Source organism: Pteropus medius, unplaced genomic scaffold (assembly GCF_902729225.1).
Source record: "Pteropus medius unplaced genomic scaffold, Ma_sr-lr_union100, whole genome shotgun sequence".
Taxonomy (NCBI): domain Eukaryota; kingdom Metazoa; phylum Chordata; class Mammalia; order Chiroptera; family Pteropodidae; genus Pteropus; species Pteropus medius.
In genome coordinates, this window is record NW_024340849.1 from 13,344,099 (window position 1) to 13,363,972 (window position 19,874).

The following is a 19,874-nucleotide window of genomic DNA, read 5'->3' on the forward strand; positions in this document are numbered from 1 at the left end:
TTTTTGAAATCATAAAGTTTATCGGTTTTTCCTAGCAGGAACTATTTGTATTCCTACGCATTATTTTATTTTTTTATAAAAATATTTTTTCAGAGATGAGACTCAGTTGTCAGATGATTTTAAATGTTAAGATTAAAACTGTGCATACTATGGTAAGTGCATGCTCCCCCCAAATTTACTTCTGCTTAAAAAAAAAAAAACAACATTATTTAACACATATTTAGTTGCTTATATGGTTTGGAAATGATAAAGACTCACCATTTTTGTAAAACAGCAAAAAGGCAAGTTGCTCTTTTAAAGAAGAGGGTTCTTTCCAAAGGAAATACTATAGCTGAAGAATTTTTTACAATTCTTTACAATATTATACCAATTTTACGGTAAATGTTTTCATTTGATAGTCAATTGAGATTAATATTTAGATACAGCACTGCATGTTAAGATTGCCTGCTGTAGCACTATAAACTACTTGCATTTACAGATTTTAAATTTATGATTATTCAGGTGTCAGAGTTTAGAACTGCCTTACCAAGGAACTTAAACTACACAGCAAACAGTAAACCTAAGAATACTCCTTAAAACCACTGCGAATCTTCACACTCAGGGTTTGAATACGAGTTAATACAGAACAGAAAACAGCATTTCTGGATCTTTGGAAAGTTTAAAATTTAATGAGAATTCTGGTTCACACTTCTTGTTTTACTCATGGAAAAGTCAGCACCCCAAATCTGAGCCCACAGAAAGGCAAAGGATGCATACGAGGTTTAAAAAGACCAGTCTTGTAAGAACTTTTCTGTTTTTTAAATTCTTGATAATTAATTTTATCAAGAAATAGGAACTCATTCTGTTTGTAGTTCTGTATATTCAAGACAGACTGCATCACTGTGTCACGCCATGCTATTCCACATGCAACCTAGTATAATTCTTCCTAGGACCACATGTCAGTGACACTTTTACAGGCAGGATGGTACCATGTTTCCATATAGGCGGTCATATAGTTTGTTTGGAATTCAGTTGTGGTAACTCTAACACACAGAAACACTGTCACGAACAGCAGTTAGATCCCTAGGCCAGTTTCAAAAGCCTAGAGAATTCTATTTTTTTTTTTTAGGCAAGGCAACCCTTGGTTGACCTCACAGATTGCAAGGACCTTGTCAGTTTACAATCCCTTATTTTTTATTTTTTACACCTACAGCACCTGGTCTTCTTAGGTGGTCTCCCATTCAAGTACTAACCAGGCCCGACCCTTCTTAGCTTCCGAGATCAGATGGGATCCGGCTTGTTCAGGGTAGCATGGCCGTAGACTCAGAGAGTTCTTCATGTTTCAGAATTTATACTGCCAGTTCAATCTCCCAAGCACTATTTATAACAGTTTCCACAGAGAAAAGCATGTCAAGAGCCAGGTCAGACACTAGGTACCTAATTACCTACTGTAGACACCAGAAGCGTACAAGTTCTACCATCTGTAGGTACATGAGAGATGCACATGTGTGACCAGGGAAGCAGGGGTAAACGTGGGATGTCAGAGAAAAGTATGAGATCACCTGTATTGAACCCCTAGACACTGGATTCACCCAAAGTTCTAAGCTAAAATCAGGAGACACTAATTTTCATGCCCTCACACATACAACTTCAGGTGAAATTAAATTATGGGACGACTGCAGGAAACCTCAGAGACTTTCTGGGGGAACAACTGCGAATGGTTATGTGCTGTGGTGGTGGTGGTGTGTTCATGTGTGTCTGTGTCGGGATTACGTGGGGGACAGCTAGATTGAAGGAGTGTTCCATGCAAAGGATGTAATACAGACAAAAAACTAGAAAAAAGAGAGAACAGACCTTGTTAGAAAAACTAAAAAACCTTAGAATGATTACGATTTATGGTGAAAGGGATGAAGTGGACAGATGAAGGTGGATGGCGAATTAGACTGAAGACAGACCTTGAAGGGCCTTGTGATGTTCACTGAAAATACACATATAGTGAGAACTCCGAAACCCAACAATATTTTAAAAAATAATTGCTGAAAGACATTGTGTGATCAAAACCAGCACATTTTTGCATATAATTTAATTCTAAGAATAAGTTATCTAATATTAGATTGATACTTAAACTTTTTGCTATATATGGAGATTAAAAAAGTGCATAACGAAATGGTTTTGGTCATTTTTCATTTAGATAAGTGTGGTTCATTTTTGAATTAAAAATGGTAAATAATTTGATCACTTTCTCTCCAAATAATTACGGGGTACTTATTAGAGTATAATTAATATATTCAAAAGTTAGTGAAAACATTTTCTTTGGATTTGGGCAGATCTTAAAGCAAAATGTTCTTTTCAGTACTTTTTATTAGAAAGCTACTTCAAACACATGGCAGAAGTCTTAAGATGAAAATAACTGAGTTTTGAATTCTTAGATTGTAAATTCTTTAGATTAAAAAACAAAACTGAAGAACCACAAAACAAAGAAGGGTTAATTACAGAGGTTTATGTTCAAGTTTGGCTTCTGTGAACAGTATAATAAATCTACATAAATATACCTCACAATTGTCTCACAAATTTATATTTTTGATTTCTGATCAATTTTCAACAGGAAGAAAAATAGCACAATAAAAATATAAAGATGTTTATCTAAGTTCCATATAAAATTAATGACTGATTTTTTTTTTTTTTAGTAAGTCATCTTTGCACTGATTATTAGAACTGTTTTGAATGTGAACTGCATGATTTTTGACGGCTGCACACTCAAGGACAACAGTGAATGACCTTGAACAGCAGTGGACAAAAATACATTTATCGCTGGAATGGCGTGCTGGCTGCCAGTCAATATGCGCCTCTCATTTGTTAGGAGGTTCTCCTGCTGTGATTCCCTCATTACAATTTGCTTTTACTTCCTGGGCAAATGACAACTAGAAAATGAGGCAGCTTCTTTCTTGCCCAAACTTAATCCAGAAAAAATGAGATGACAGCTGCAGCCACTCAAGTGTTACAGGACATTTTACACATGTTTGTAAAAGGCACGATTATTTATTCTAAATATTACATCACTAAATGTGACAGCTAACAAGTTATCTCACTCTCTTAGTCTATTTCATTTGTGAAAAGAAATATTTCAGAAACATAGGGTATCTTTTGCTTATGAAATAACTTCTTATATCCTATTCAATCTATTTTTCTAAATAAATAATTTGAGGTGTGGCATGCAAATAAACATTCAATTTAGATACTCAGTGTAGAAAACATTCTTGGATACTTATAAAAGAATGATCCAGCTGTTGTCTGACAACAGAATAACTCCTGTTCTATGTTTTTATGATAATGTCTCAATGCAGTTTACCTTTTTCTAGGAAATAAAAAAAGATACATTCACTTAGTTTACTTGTACTAGAGATATAGTCATATCTGTAAAGAAAATTATAGTCGCATATAGATTTGTTTAAGTGATGTTTATTTTTTCATACAAAGATTTTCTGACCCTCTGATTTCTAGTTATCATTTAAGACATCTCTGGGCACAGTATATTATTAGAAGAGACGTGAATTTATCACAAAATGTTAAAAACAAAAAATTTTTCTTTATAATTAAAAAAAGTACAGATACTAGAAAGCACCTTAGGGGAGAAACAGATGAAATAAAAATCTCAGTGAATAATAATAAATATGGAACATAAACTCCAAAAACAATGATCGCTCCAATAATTGTTTGTATGTTTTTTGGTTTTTCTTTATTTAGCGTGGCTACACAGTTTCTGTTCCAGCATAAGTGGGCTCCGTTTTCTGGTTAGGGTTTGGATTTGGGATACTGTTCCCGGAAGTTCACTATCAGTTATACGTAAGGAAACAGAATGAAAATATGGTTAGGTGGGTGAATGCGAACATAACGCTAAATGAGATAAGTCAGACACAAAAAACCACACACTGCGTGATTCCACTTATATGAAATTTTCAGAAGGCAAAACTACAGTGACAGAAAGATCAGTGATTGCCAGAGGGAGAGAAAAGGGGGAGAAGGAAACTTCTGGGGGCGATGGATATGTTCGTTCCTGTTTTGACCGTAGGGGGTGGTGAAAGGACTGTACACATTTGCTATCACTCATCAAATTGTGCACTTACAATGAGTGAATTTATTATATATAAATTATACCTCGTTAAAGCAGTTACAAATGTGTAACTATAGAAGCACAGAGGTAGTAGGAAAAAGTGAGTTATATAATAATTGATGTTTTTGTTGCTACTGCCCGGAAGCATTGAAAAATGGCCACCCAAGGGCCAGTTAACTTAGATCACGAAGCTACAGCTGTTCCCCGGAAAGCATTTTCTAGTTTTTCATCAAGTCTCAAAGGAGAGTGTGCCCACAATTTCCCTTGGGGAACCTTAACCACAACCTCCCACTTCTCAGCAAGGATACCTTTCCTGTAAATCTGCTAGAAGAGTTCTTTTCCTTGAATTCTTGTTTACCACCCTAGCAGATGTGTATATGCCACAAGTGACATGTCTTCCTCTTTAATATGTTATGCTGTTGTTCAATTTGTGATACTGGCTACTGATTCAGGATTGTTGATCCAAACCATTCCTAACTTCTTTGTTTTAAAGTCCTAAACCTAAATTTACATCTATTATGGTCCACAAATATTTATATTCAATTCAAAAGGTAAAGATTTAGAAAAGTATTTTAGAAATTTTAGAATCTACAAACACAAACTTCCACACATTAAAGATTCCATGCCAGAAACTTATTAAGATTTGTATTTAATAAATGGCACAGTACTGAAATTGACAGTCTAACTTTTACATGAGGAAAACGTAAGAAAAATTTTCCAGAAGAACAATCAAGCTACAAGAAAACATTAATCCACGCACTTTCCTTATGTGTGTCATTGTATAGTTCTAAAAAGACTTCTACTTCCCAGTAAGCTTGTAGGAATAACAGTTAAGGAGCTGCTGTTCCAGCTTACCAATTTTCAACATACGAATCCTCTTCCAAAAAGGAAGATTATAAAACCATTAAAAACCAAAATCATCAGAACCTATTAGAAAAAATAAATCTGTCTACAGAATATGATACATGTAATTGAAACAACACCCGACACAAAGAAATGGAAAACAAAAATATTCAGTGAAGGAAGAAAAAAATCAATATTTTTGTTTCGTCCTTAATTCATAGCTTATTTATTAAGAAAAACGGGAAATTAAATAATACAGGATCAGTGAAATCAGATATGAAAATGAGCTAGAGTACTATTCATTAAGCCTTCTCTTCTTGGCCACTGAATAAATTCTGGCTTATGATAGGCTTTTAAAAATATAAATGTAATTCTAGTTAATTAAATACAAACACCAATAAATCTCTTTTAAACTGTTTTATAAACTAAAGGATTATATCATCAGGATTTTAGCTTACAGACATTCTCCCTAAATGTTTCCATACCATATCTCCTACTATATGACTCTATAAATATTTTGATACTCCCAGTTCTTCATGTCTGAGTCTGTTTCCAAGCACAGGAAATTGTGGTCTGCCAGCCAGCAGCCATACTATTCCAGGGAACCCGCCACAGGGCACGCTGTCCCCAGTGCAATTACAGTAGAGGGAGTTTGCCAGTGGAAGAGAAAGAAGCTCACAGCGGGCAGGGGTCCCTTCTGGACAGGGAACTGTCTTGGCAAGGCCAGGGAGCAGAGTAGCTCAGGCTCTCGGAAGGGTTTCTAGAGTCCTACTTCTGCCTTAGCCAGGTAGTTATCCGCAGTTTTCTAGATTTCTTGTCATCTTCCCTTCTATCCCTCTGTATCGTTGAATTTATTATATAAAATAATAGTGCAAAAGCATTTTCTCATTAGTCTTGGTTATTTTTCCTTGATTGTTTCCCCTATCATAATGTATCTTTATCTCTTTTTGGCTGTCAACACGAAGAAAACTTTTACTGTTAAGTTTTTTTCTCCCCTGTCGTATATTTTTCTGAATCCTTTTGCCTTTTCTGAACTTTTTTTTTCCTAGATATTTTTCAAGGGCTCAGATGCCCCAGACTAATATAGGGATCCCATGAAGAAAGGTTAAAAAGAATTCTTACTTTCCATCGTCAGTTATCCCAAAACTAGTGTTTTGAAAGACTTCTGTGGATTACCCTTTCTTCCCAACTGAGGTTTAATATACAATCCATTATCATCACCATTTCATATATATTATTTCCTAATATTTACTTATTCCTGAAATATTTGTCTCTATTATCTCCATCTAGCCAATGGATTTAACTATTCTATATTTCTGCATTCCAAAATGCTCTCCCAACCCTAAATCCTTCCCTGGTTTTTTCTCATACACACAATACAAAGATGGGTATTGCAGACTATGGAGAGTCTTAGAACTCTACTATTATTTGCCATGAAGTCTCGCATTAAACTAAAGCACTGTACAACCAGGATTTTATTTCACTGACATTGTTTGTAAACATTTCCATACTGTATTTTATAATATAAGACTCTAATATTCTCATAACTCTGATTTCTTCATGTAGAGGCCATTGCCAGATGTCTGAAATCAGGGGATAAATTATTATACCTTCTTTATGACACATTGTGCTAGGTTGGGAATATTGTTGCTAAAAGTGCATTTTCCACAGCTATTAAGTGCTATAATGTATTGTCAAGAACTTGTAACAACCAAGAATAAGGTCTGCAATTTCTCAAATATTCATTATTTCTAAATTTTTTAAAGGTATTTTCTCATTTTATAAGTAGAATACACTCTTTAATTTCTTTTGTGTAAGCAGCCATTTCAAATCACATTCAGATTCACAAAAATACTATTCTTTGGATAAAAAGGTAATTTTCTATGTGCACAAGATAGTAAATTTTATTTTTTAGTGACTTGCTTTTAATAATAACATTTTATGAAGATTTTTCAGTTATCGTATTAGTTGATGATTAACTCATTGAAATGGACCTCCCAGGTTCAAGTCATCATTCCTTAATAAAATTCTATCTGGGGAGGGTTATAAAAGCAAGCAGTATAGTAAAGAAGTATGGAAGTTAAATGATTAATTCAAAGCCACATTGGTTTCAAGTACGCTGATAGAATTCAAACTCTTTCCCTGTAGACCATTTTTCCCCATAAAGTATGCTCCTCCCTCTGTGTTTTTAAGAGAGTCTACTTTGACCCAATTTTATTAAATAGAACCCATAAAACCCCCACATTATGCCTGTAATTGCAATCTCAAATATCCATGTCCAGAAATGGCAGCACTTGACCTTTGCCTCCCTGAAGCCCAGGGAACATTCATGGCCCCCGAGAGACCCACAGTTTAACCCCACCTCTCAAAGGTCCATGGGACCAGGAGGCACACAAAAAAGCCCAGGATACATTGGTCTTCACTGCTCCAGCACTGGGGCTTTTTGATATCGAACTGTTCTTTTCAGAGCTGCCCCGTAAACTTGGCACTCTCCTGCCCAGGTTTTAGAAGACTCGCCATGCCTAAATGTACACCTTTGTCTTCGCTCCCTTGTTTTCGTTTTCCAGAGGACGTAAAGAAAACACCACAATGATAAGAAGGATGACTTTCTCTCCTGCTCTTCATCCTTCTGTAAAGATTATCAGAAAAAACGGCTTCTCTAAAACTAGAATTGGGAGGAGAGTAAGTTTTAAAACACACACACACATTTATTATTTAATTAGAGGACACGTGACTGAATAAAAGAACAAACTAAAAACGAGGAAGGTTGATTGCCTTCCCCAACTCCCCTGGCTGCTGCTACAAACACTGCATATCCCCTTCTGTCAGCAGCTACTTGCTCATCTGCATATAATCCAAATAATTTATTCATCTTTCTTCTGAAAAAGCTGAACCTTTTCCCCAAGATGAATTAAGTAGGAAATATTTTTCATAAGGAGGGGAATGATGTTCAAAGGCTTGATTATGTATGTTTGTTTTTAAGAAGCCACAGATAAGCAAGTTTTCCCAAGATCTGTGTTCTCTGTCCATACAGAGACAAAACACCCTTTGGACAATTAGGCACAACTCTTTATTTCACTCTGCTGGGAAATGCAGATAATTATAATACAAAAGCATCGTTAGTTTAACTTCAGTCATTAATACTCAACCTTAAAGATCTAATAGAAATGCCCTCCTCCCACCCCCAGATCTAACCCACGGGGAAATTCAAGAATGAATGTTGTCTTTTCAGCAAACACTTCAGCTTTGCCTTGGATGTTTACAAGTGTGATAAACATTTATTTTTTTCTATATCTGCCACTACTGTGAGGTTATTGATCAAATCATACTTGAAAACACTCTGCCAGAGACCATGAAGAAGAATATATGTTGTTTCTGAAAAATAATTGCTTCCTGTCCTCTGAACAATTCACTGTTTAATCCAGGTTTGTTTTAAATCTGAGTTTTTTATGGTCTCATGCAAGTCACATTTCTTATATAATGCTCAGGCAATTAAGGATTTATATATTATAACTTTCACTAATATTAAACTCATATGAAATTGTTTCTGGTTAAGAAATGTGATTCTTTCTGTATTAGGTATGGAAAAGATTGTTTCTTTTTTTTTTTTTAGGCTATCTGCAGGTAATTTTTATAGAATATCACATGTTCTTTTCTACCTCAAGTGAAATATTAAAGAAGCTTAAAAAAAAAACTGTTTAAATGCTTAGGCTAAAAAGAATAAAGAATACTATAATTATAGAGCACCCACTATATAAAGCTTGCTGAAACTCCGTATTTGAAGCCCTCTCTTGTACTGGCTGAGAAAGCAGGAGGGAGAAGCGAGGCTCTTTCCTGTGTCCCCTTCCACATAGCTCTGGGTATTTTTAGCTCCTTGGGGGTTCTCCTTTCTACTGGACCAACTGCCTCAAAGTTGGAGGGCAAATGAAATTTTACCAGGCATCGTCTAACTCTGCTTGATTTCCCAATCTACCACGTAGCCTAATTTTATTTATATTCTCTTTTATATTTTCTTGGTTGCATCTATTTGTCAAAACTGCTATAAATGTTACGTTTCCAAATTGAGGAAGTTAATCTCTAGTAAATTCAGTCATAATCATTTTAATTTTAAAATGTTTTCAGGAATTTCTGAACTATTAAAAGGGTCTCTTCTAAAAGCCCCAGAACCTGAGGAGAAACCTTATTTCTTCTCTAAGTATATGCACCAAAGCAACCTAATCTTTCCTTTCACTTAGGTTCACCTAAAAAAAAAAAGAGTAGCGATTAGCCCTCATATTGTCATATTGTGTAGATGCCTGGCTACCAGCTCCTATGAGCAGGAACAAATTCTCAACCAATTTTTATTACAAAAAAATACGGGTTTCCCTCACTTTTGGAAGGTTTGCTTTACATCGCTTCACTTTTAGGAAAGTCCTGTTTTTGCTGAGAGAAATCGAAAGAGGATTTTGCAGGGAGCCTTACAGAGGCAGCGGCAGCACACCAAGCAGCTAGAGTGGCCCCTGCCAGGCTCTTTCCCTGGGAACGACACTCAGCATCTCTGCTTCAAGCCACCAGCTTTGAACTGGGCCAGTGAGCATCTGTGCTTTACCTCAATTTATTTTGTGCATCCATTAGCAAGGTGTGTCCTAACGTATCAGAAAAGCCTAAGTGTTTTGATTGTTGTGAATGAAGTAAGAACATACTGCAGTGGTCCTCCACCTTTGTGGCACCAGGGACTGGTGTTCCTCTGAGAATCTAATGCCTGATGATCTGAGGTGGAGCTGAGGCGGTGATGCTAGTGCTGGGGAGCAGCTGCAGACACAGATGACGCTTCTCTCGCTGGCCCGCCACTCACCTCCTGCTGTGCAGCCCAGTTCCTAACAGGCCAAGGACTTATACTGGTCCCCAGGTGGGGTGTTGAATTTGGATCTGGGAATGCTCGAAACATTTTCTATACAAATTAATGGTAACTGCTTGGTCCCTTTACTCTATTTCGGCTTACAGCAGGTTTCCCAGGAATGCTCTACCAGGAGTGGGCGTGGGCTGGGGTGGGAGGAACCTGTATTATTACATAGATGAATGAATGAGAGTTGGAAGGGATCACCATCTGCTTTTTTCTAAACAGGTCTGGACTCACTTTAAACAGTGAGACCTGCTGATGCTCCGGTCCCTTTTCACAGTCCTCTCCATTTATTGCTGTGTTATCTGATTTGAAATCAGTAAGCCTCAAAAGCAGCAAGTGGCCCAGCTACCACATTTGCAATGATTCCAACTGCCCGCCCTAGAGATCTGAGTTTCTCTACGTATGGCTTACTGGACAAAACACCCTTCCACGGCAGACCGGGTTCTACCTCTGTGATAATATCCTGGGGAAGGAAGCTCGGGCTGTGACCAAGCCTGGGGACTTAGTATAGACAGGAGGTAGGCGTGGAGAGATGTCAGAAATTGGAAGCATCTAAGTGGGTTCTAGTAGTTCTCGTGACTCTCAAGTGAAATGACTCTGCAACACTTTCCGGCATAAAAGACTACATTTTAAAAGTCTCAGGTGAACGACTGGAGGAAAAGAAAGAAGAGCAGATCTATGGGTTCAGGAAGAGCTCGGTATGGTTCAGAAACAGACAATATGGACATGACTTAGAAGAAAGTTGTAATTTCATATAACCCCAGTGGTGTTTACTGTATGCAGTTCTGGTCATCAGTCAGATTTTTTTCCCCCCGTAAGAAATAAATGCTACGCATTCTGTAATTATTTATTTCATGCTTAAAAAAAAAAATCACAAATTTTATATCCTTAAATTTGTTTTTGCTAGGAAATAATCATTTTGAAGAGGGTTCTATATGCTGAGTTCAAGTCTCTCATACGCTAGCTTAAATTATTTCAACAGACCAAATATTTGATGAGTAGCTAAAAAAACTAAATCGTTTTAGCAATTTAAATTCTAATACTTTGAGAATTTAATTCATCTGAGTAATGTGCCATTTCTTCCTGACAGATTTGTTGAATGAATTAATAATATATGAGCAACCTTCTAGAAATTTAATACTGTCCAGCATGACGTCAGTTTGGTAAAATTTCTCCTTCCGATCCTGAAGCCTAGAACTTAGTGGATGCTAAATGAAGTGAGGCTATGCTATGGTGATATCTGAAAGATTTAATGTGTGATAGAGTAGCATGCGATCAGATTTTTTTTTTTTAAATAATGATCACTGCAAGGCACGGTTCATGGATAGTCTACCAGTGAAGGATGCCAAAAACCTCGCTACTCCGTACTTTAAAATCACAAGAGTCTTTTAAATAATGCTCTTGCCAATGTAAGCACGCTCAGCCAGTATTGTGAGAGTTTAAAATCATTCAGGGAAAATGGTAGGAAAGAAAACACAAAAGAGGACAAAATTTCCAGTATATAGTGAATAAATTCCTATTCTCAAGACGATGAGAAACCACATTCGGTGGTCAAAAACTAACAGAATAGTTCAAAAAGAAGGAACTCAGGAATGCTATAAACATAGCAAAAGTCGTGAGTTTCCAGGATTTCCACTCATTTCAGCAGAGCCTACAGAACACGTGTAGAGTGCAGCGAAAATGCCGCTGTCGTAGTACTGGATGAGCAGTCACACTGGTTCCATTTTCATAAACAAAAGTGTAAAATAAATGACATACTAGCAAGGAAGAGCCTTGTTTCCCAGGCAATTGCCATACAATTGACTGACAGCAATTTATCTGCCTGATCACTGCCAACTATACATCCAGTAATCTGAAGATTATCCTGGGAGATGACTGATCATTTTACAGGAAACTACCATTCCTGTGAAAGGGTTTCCTATAAACTAGGGTGAACAGAAAAAACACACAACCCCCACATCCCGCCTTCTTCCCTAGACGGAAGTTCCTTTCCACAGCCTGAGCAAAAGTGCTTTGCTAACACACTTCACATGGAGCATTAACAGAGTTAAAAGCTGAAAAGGCCCATCTAAGGAGACAGAGGTAAATTAGATACATTTTTGCATTTCTTTTGATACAAATTCAATTTTTAAGAGCCTTTACCCGAGACACGACGTCACACTTTTTACGATAATAAAAATTTAAAATCACAGTATGTGGCTTCACAGAGTGGTCAGCAAGCTTTCTATTTTTCCAGGCAGCCCCATCTCATTATAGCAAATGGCATCGTTCCAAAAGAAAATAAAAGAAGAAATTAAATTGATCACTATGTCAACCTTGGCATCCATATGCCAAATTGTTCTTTGATAAGAGCTAAGTTATTTGGTAGAAACTTGAGAAAAAGTTTTTTTTCCCCCTGAATTCCAAATTGTTGCTATCAGATAAAATTTCTTAAGCTCACGGATAGATATTTAAATGATCTGTATATTTCCAAAGTCACCCAAGAGGCTTTTCTACTTTCCTTCTTTGGAGGTCAGTTTATCAGGCTACAAGTGCCCCTTTTTTCCTCCCCAAGTTACTCTGCAACATTCAACCTATTTGTCACATAGGCAAAAATAGTTTTTGTAGTCACCTACCAGCAACATTGCTACAATCTAGATTTGAGTTGGAGAGGTACATTTTTAGGAAATACTTGGTCATCGCCTCTTCTTTCATTTAAGCTCCAAATGAAGGGCAAATAATTACCCAGAACTGAAACGTGGCTCTTAATGAAAAATTTACACAATCACTTGCCTTAGGTTCTCTTAACCATCCTACCCCTGAGCTTCTAGTTGGGTGAAATCCTTGGGGATGAGTTGGATCGGCCTGGAGAAGTCATAGAGCAGGACTGGGGAAGACAATGCAACCAGAAAAAGTCTGGTCCATATGCCTTCATTTGACTATGTTTGCATTAATTAAATTGCTTTTCAAAATAATTACTGCCTATTACTTAGAATAGTTCTCCATTCTCAGCACATGTTCCATGTGGCCTTAACACAAAACTTTTAATTCATACCCCTAATTAAGATCTTCTCAGAGCTATTAATTAGTAAGCTCTAGTATTAGAAATGCATTATTTTCTACTTTTGGACAAACTCAAGCTTTAATTTTAATTTTAAAATTAGCATAAAATAATTTACTCCTTAATCTGTATGTAAAGGCCCCACAAAATCCCTTATCTGTCTTGTTGCTGATTCTATCATTTTTGAGATATTTTAGTTTGTTGAGAAACATTCCCCATAGACAATATCACTTTTATAAAAATTTCTATAGTTTCTTCCCATAGACAGACTTTAATTTACAAAATACTGAGTTGCTATGTCCTGTTGCTAGTTCCACAAAAAAAGGCAGGCACCCCCATCCTCCCAGCTCTAAAGCATTTACATTAATGAATTTTGTTTCTGACACGTGCCTAGCTTGGATCGGATTCACAGGCTGAAGGAGTGATTACAGAAGACCAGATGCCTTAATCAAGATAGGTAAGGGAAAAGGAAGTTGTTATTTGATTAGCTGAATTATTCTTTTTCATTATAAGTGCTTTATAAAATTAAACAGTATGGGCCTGAGGTTACTTTACACTGAGCAGGCCTCATGTCTTCAATTTTAACTGATTAATATGATTGATTAGAAGAAGAAATGGAGAATGTTAGAATTTGGGCAAAATATATTTATAAATAATAATATGTTTTGAAAGGCATGAATAGTCTGGACATTAAATTACGCATGAACTCATAAGTTAAACTGAAAGATCTTCTCTCTGCATGAATATTTTGTTCCTTTTAGAGGTTTCTGGGAATCACACTTTAAGGCAGGGACTTGGGATTCCCATTTTAAATATCGTGGGCTGCTAATAAAACACAGTTTAAATAGAGGTATAATATATTGAGAATGCAGCAGAAACCGATTTCTATTCCTTTTTTACCCTAAAATCACTCATGTTTCTACCCACATCTACAGACTGCCTGCAGGCCCGGTGTGGTCCACGAGCTTGTTTTGTTCGGTGCCTATGATGCCTAAAATCTTTATAGTTCTTACTCCCCTCCACCGGTGGAGCAGGTACTCTCCACCTCACTATGGTCCCTCAACTCCCTCAAGATTAACCCCAATCTCATCTGAGCATTTATTTCTCTCCACTATTTATGAAAGAAAGGAGGAGGACTAGGGTAGCCAATGAGAGGTGGGACCATCTTCATATGTTGTATCCAAAGCTGAGAAAGGCATGTGCCTGATTTTAATCTCAAGAGAACAGGAGGTGAACAGCCAGACCTCTGGGTGGGTACTGAGCTGAATGAGGGTCAGTCCGGTCCCCAACAATGCAGTCTGGTGTGCTGGCGAGGTTGGGGTTAGCAGCAAGTCAGGATGGTAGTTAATTTAAGTGAAGGAGGAAGATGAGATATGTGGGATGGAAAAAAGAGATGCTCTAAGTGCGGAAATAGCATGTGCAAAGGTCCTGAGGTGTGTATGAGAGAACAGGCGACAGCAGGTGAAATGATAAGAAGAACAAAAGGGAGCATGGCTTAAGGAGAGACTGCAGAGGAGTCTGGTGAGAGATGAGGCTGGAGCAACGGGTAGGAGTTTAAAGTAGAATAACTATGGTAAAAGCACATTTTACCTCAGAAATATTATTAGTAGTGATATTAATACTTATATTAGCACAGCATTTACATTTACTTGCATTTAAAAATTATTATAAAAAATTTCAACATGTACAAAAGCAGAATAATATAATGAACCTCTATGTATCCTTCGCCCAGCTTCAATCATTGCCAATTCATGGTTAATTGTGCTTCATCCATTCTCTTTTCTGCTTCTTATATAGGTCTGAAAAAAATCTTAGAGCTCATATGATCTGATCTTTAGTATATTTTATTTTAAAATAACTTCCGAGCACTTTTTTTTTTTTTAAACCTGTTTAAAATGAAATGTAAAGGTGTTGGAGCGTGGTGGTTTTCACTAGATCTAGAAAATCAAAAAAGAATCCCAAATGTGCTTTTGGCCCACAGATCAGGCCCTCTGATCCTCTCACTGCCACACGTCAAAGGAGGATGGTTCCTTTCTAGATTCTAATGGCAGCAGCTTCTACTGCTTCTCACCTAAGGGCATCAGTTAGAACTTTGTTTCAAATATCGTTTTCATTGCCACGAACAGCAACGCCATTCACATGATAAAAGGGGGTTCCTGGGTCTTCAGCTCATATGCCTTTCCGTTTTATAAATTTAATACTAAATTCTATAATTTTATGCATTTGCAATTTTGTTTACAGTTTTCTGCCTATGCTGCTCTAATCTTAATTAAAAAAAAAAACAAACAAATTAATACAAATACAAAATAGCAACAGAAATACTAATTATCAGCCTATCCTTTAAGAAATATTTACTTTCCACCTAAAGGAAGATGTCAATTTACATGTTCCTGTTTGCTCATGTAGAGGACACCTACACATAGGTAAATATTTTAGCTTAAAGTTCAAAGTCTGTTTTAAGAATGAACTAGGCTGGGCTCACCAACAGAGAGCTCAAAGTTTAAATAATATTCTAGACCTTTTTGAAATCGAAAACTGTCCATATAAGAATAAAGGTAAGCTTGGACACTAATTTTTATTAAGAAGAAAATAGTGCTTGCTTAGGTAGCACATATACTTATTAAAAAAAATAATTTTTCTCTATGAGAGAAATAAAACTACATGTTATTATCAAGGATTATAAGTCATTTAATAGATAGGCACAAAAAGTCTCAGTATTTTTGGTTGATAGAAATTCTTTCTTAAAAAAGTGTTTCGGTTTGCCGGAAAAGCTATTACTTTAATTTCATAACCAGATTCATAATTTCAACATGCCTCAAATACAACTACTAGACAGAAACTTCTGAAAAACTGAATATGAATTAGAGACAGAATAGTAAAAGTTCTACTAAGGAGACTTTTAGATATTTATAAAACTAAGACTTTTTCAGTTGTTACTTAAACATTAAAATTTTAAAAAGACCATAATATAGACTATTACTTAGAAAATAATGTTTTAAGCCATGGAGCCAATCATTTCTCGGTAATTTTGCAAGAGAAGCTCAAGAAAGATTAACTTTCAGGGATTTTCTTTTTTTCTTTAGAATTATGCTATCTCTAACATATTAGCCATTAGCCAAATGCAGCTATCTAAATTGAAATTAAAATTAAATAAGATTAAAAATACAGTCTCATTAGCCATATGTGGCTACTGGCTATCGTATAGGAAAACGTAGATACAAAATATTTTCTTTATCACAGAAAGTTCCAGTGAATTATTTTTGCATTAGAAGACATGATTAACTTAAATTCATATTAAAAATATTCAAAAATCAGCCTTGGCATTATCATCATCATCATCATCATCATCATCATCATCATCATCATTTTTTACAATACATGACACATACATATACACTCCTGAGAAGGTTTACCATCTAAAAGGTGGTCTCTTTAACAGGTGAAAAACACTGTAGATAATCCCATTTTCCTTTCAAATACCAAATTAGAGTCTGTATAAGAAAATAAAAAATATTCTTCCTTGAAATATTATCAATTCACAAGAAATCTTAACCAAAATATAGTTACAAAACTAATACTTTCTCCTCTCCTTGGATTGGTTTATTTTTAGCTGTGATAGTTACAAGTGATAAGCTAAAATGGATTTTCCAAACCAAATATTCGATTAATATTTCCTATTAGAACTTCTGACTATTTAATAACTTCGTTTACATGAAAGTACATGCATGCCTCTTCCAGGTTTGCAAGAATGTCTAATCTTTTACCATTCATTGGAATGGGGTCCACTAACTGCTACAAAATTATGACAACAAAAAAATATATTGCTTTCCATGAGGCTTTTTTTCTAAGGGAAATTTACAAAAAAAAAAGTAAATCTATATTTTGTTTACAGATGTACTTGGCAACCGATACTATTTAAACAATAAAATAAAAGCTTATGGTTTCAAATTTTGGATTATAAGTCTGAGATCTGAACCAAGTTTTAAAAAAATCAACAATTTGGATGGGTGAGAAGGTGGGTGAGGAAATGTCAATTTTACCCCAACACCAGTGGTGTGTGTATGCAACAATGACATCAACGAGCAGCAACGTGGCATGTTTATCACGAGATAATCACACCCCTAGAGGTTTAGAAGCACTCAGCTGAACCTTGTGCCTCACAACACACTTGGGGTGTCATTATCTCATGATAACCATACTCCCTGTCAAGCCTTATTGCTTAATTAGGGGTTACGAAGGTGATAAGACTAAAAGAAATCGGATGAACTGTTCCTAAGATGAATGATACCTTAATCAACTTGAACTCGGTGGCTGAAGGAATCATGAACAAACACATACAGTGAGTTACATACTATTTTTAGAGAAATTTGTTAATAATAAATGAGGAGAAACCCAATTTGCATTCACAGATTATTTCAATTGCATTGGCCATAAAACATGATGTTTATGATCAATAATTTAAACTGTTTTCATACAGTATGTAAAATGTTCCAGAGATTGATGATAACATGAAATTTAACTCTGACCTAAGATACACAGTTTATGCATGACAGTGATTCATCATAATCTAAACATAGAATTTAGGTATAAAGTCTGCAAGGGAGCTGATCAATAACGACCATGCCATATAAGATTTTAACAAACTACTCTGAAACCAAAGAGGAAAAATAACATGATATGCCCCTTCTATTTTTTCTACTAGAACTTAAAATAAGCAAATACACACACACACACACACACACACTCATAGTGCTAAATGCTCTAAAAAGCCATACCCAAGTGTTTAACTTTAGTTCTTTTGTTCTATTTCTATAAACAACTGCCATATTTGTGGACAGAATATAGCTCCAAGTACGATGCACTTGAAGCTGCTTTCCAATTCACTGTGAAACATCAATTATCTTTATCAAATAACAGTATCTCATCTCAGTCCATTATCAAGATGGAGTCTTATTTTAGCTGGACTGCAGCCCTATCTGTATATCAGGGCTGGTTGCAGTGGCGGAGCGTGAGTGAAAGGCTGTGAAATAATCAATAATAATCATCAAATTGTGGTCGAAAGGTTGTGAGGATGGAAGTTTTTGATGAAATCTCACCTTTTTTTTTTTGGTGCTGATGATAAGGCTTAACCTTTGCAATACCTGATACATACGACCTGGTTAGAGGAAGCCTTGTGCACACTTTACAGCAGTTGGGAATGTCTAAAGACACACTGAGATATTTAGGCTTAAGTGGAATACAAACCTCATGCTATCAAAAACCATCAGGTGGGAGGGCTCAAAACCATTGTGGCCACAATTTATAGTAAACTTGGTACTTGACTCCTAGACAGAGAATTCGAACCTGAAATACTGTTCATGTTAAATCCATGTAAGTGAAAGCCAGCTCTGAAAGAACAATGTTTACATAACAATGGGTCAGATGTTCTTTTCCCCACAGGTGAATGAAATGTTGCTAAGCCTGTGTACCTAGATCTGGAACTGGCCTTTGCCTGAGAGTTGAGAGGTTTTGTCTCTGACCAAATCGCATTTGTTCTAATACTTCAGGGGGCGTGGCATGCAGAAGGGTGGAGGATAATTAACTTTTTAATTTAAAAGAACAACACTAATTTGGAGAGATAAGAAGTGGGATGCTTTTTCTGATTTTTCTGTCATTGGGTTCTATTTACATCAAGTGGACAAAAACCAAAAGTAAATTAGCTGAGAAACAACAAGACTCAAATTAGAGACATCTTAGTTGCTTGGGCTTCTGTGCAGATCTGTCATGGCGTCTACTGAGGTTACACCACATACTCCCCCCCAGCCCAAAGCAGTACTTTCTAAAAACTTTAATTAAAAAACTCTTATTTTATGAAAGCTCGATACTTTAGAAAGCATATATTTAGAAAACTATGTATCCCCGAAACATACCCTACCTACTAAGATCTGATAAAACGAGAAGACACAAAAACTAAACCATGAACCAGCACAAATTATGATTTCAAAATGTTAAAAAATTAAATGGCAAAACTCACTGATGTAAACTGTCGAACTATTAACATTTTCTAGTGGTGAGTTACTAATAATTTGAACATACTGTCACTGGTGTTACAGTAAACATTTCTGAAACAGACCCTGGTTCAGGGAATTCATGAGGTTGGACATATACTAATCGACAGAAATTAGCTTTATTATAATTCTCCAAAGATGAATTTATTGAAAATAGGTTTGTTAATGACATTTTTGTTTGTTCTGACTAATGAAAACACTCTCAAACAACTTCAATGAAAAGTAATTCACAATATTAACCTAATATGTAGCTCTTGCTTTGACTTATCTTTTCTATATAAACACTCAGGTACTTTTGGCAAGAATAATTACTCTCTTTGGGTTGTGTTATCATTAACACTGGTAATGGTACTAATAGTGGCTTAAAATATTTAAAGTGTCTTAAAAAAAAACATGCATTTTATTCTCTCTGTACTAACAAAATTAAAGCCTATTTCTCGAGATCTCTGAGCTCTTTCTGAAACACTACACCACAAATCAACACTTAGGGCACAAAAGAATTATTAATGCTAGCTGTGGACTGGGAACTACATGGTAAATAAAAAATTAAAATAATCCAATATTAAAATATAGGAAACTTTCAATAATCTGATATTAAAATATATGAAACTTCTAATACAAAACAAATATATGCTCAAAGAAATCCATTTTCCACTAATTACAACTTAAATGAAAAAATTCTTCCACAATAACTAAGAAGAAAGGTTTTACATAATTTCTTATAACTTGTTACCCTATCAGAAGTTAAAATGTATAATGGAGGATGTTTTGACAATAGAAACATGTTAGTCAAATACAATCAGAAGCTTCAAAACGCTACCATTCACTGCAGTAACAAATAGCAGTACAATCCTTGTGACACATTTCAAAATTTAGTTTTGAAAATGAATATTACAGCAACATGTCAAACCTAATAGTAAGGCAGATGTTCATTAGCTCAATGTTTTAAAATTAATTTTGTGCTAATAATGC

At 35.7% G+C, this 19,874-nt stretch overlaps 1 protein-coding gene and 1 pseudogene across 4 annotated transcripts in view; both read right to left on the bottom strand.

Moving 5' to 3' along the window:
- Positions 1–19,874, bottom strand: part of WDR7 (WD repeat domain 7) — a 278,744-nt gene that overhangs the window by 22,286 nt on the left and 236,584 nt on the right. The gene's annotated exons all lie outside the window — the stretch shown is intronic.
- LOC120589625 (uncharacterized) lies at positions 1,184–1,302 on the bottom strand (annotated as a pseudogene).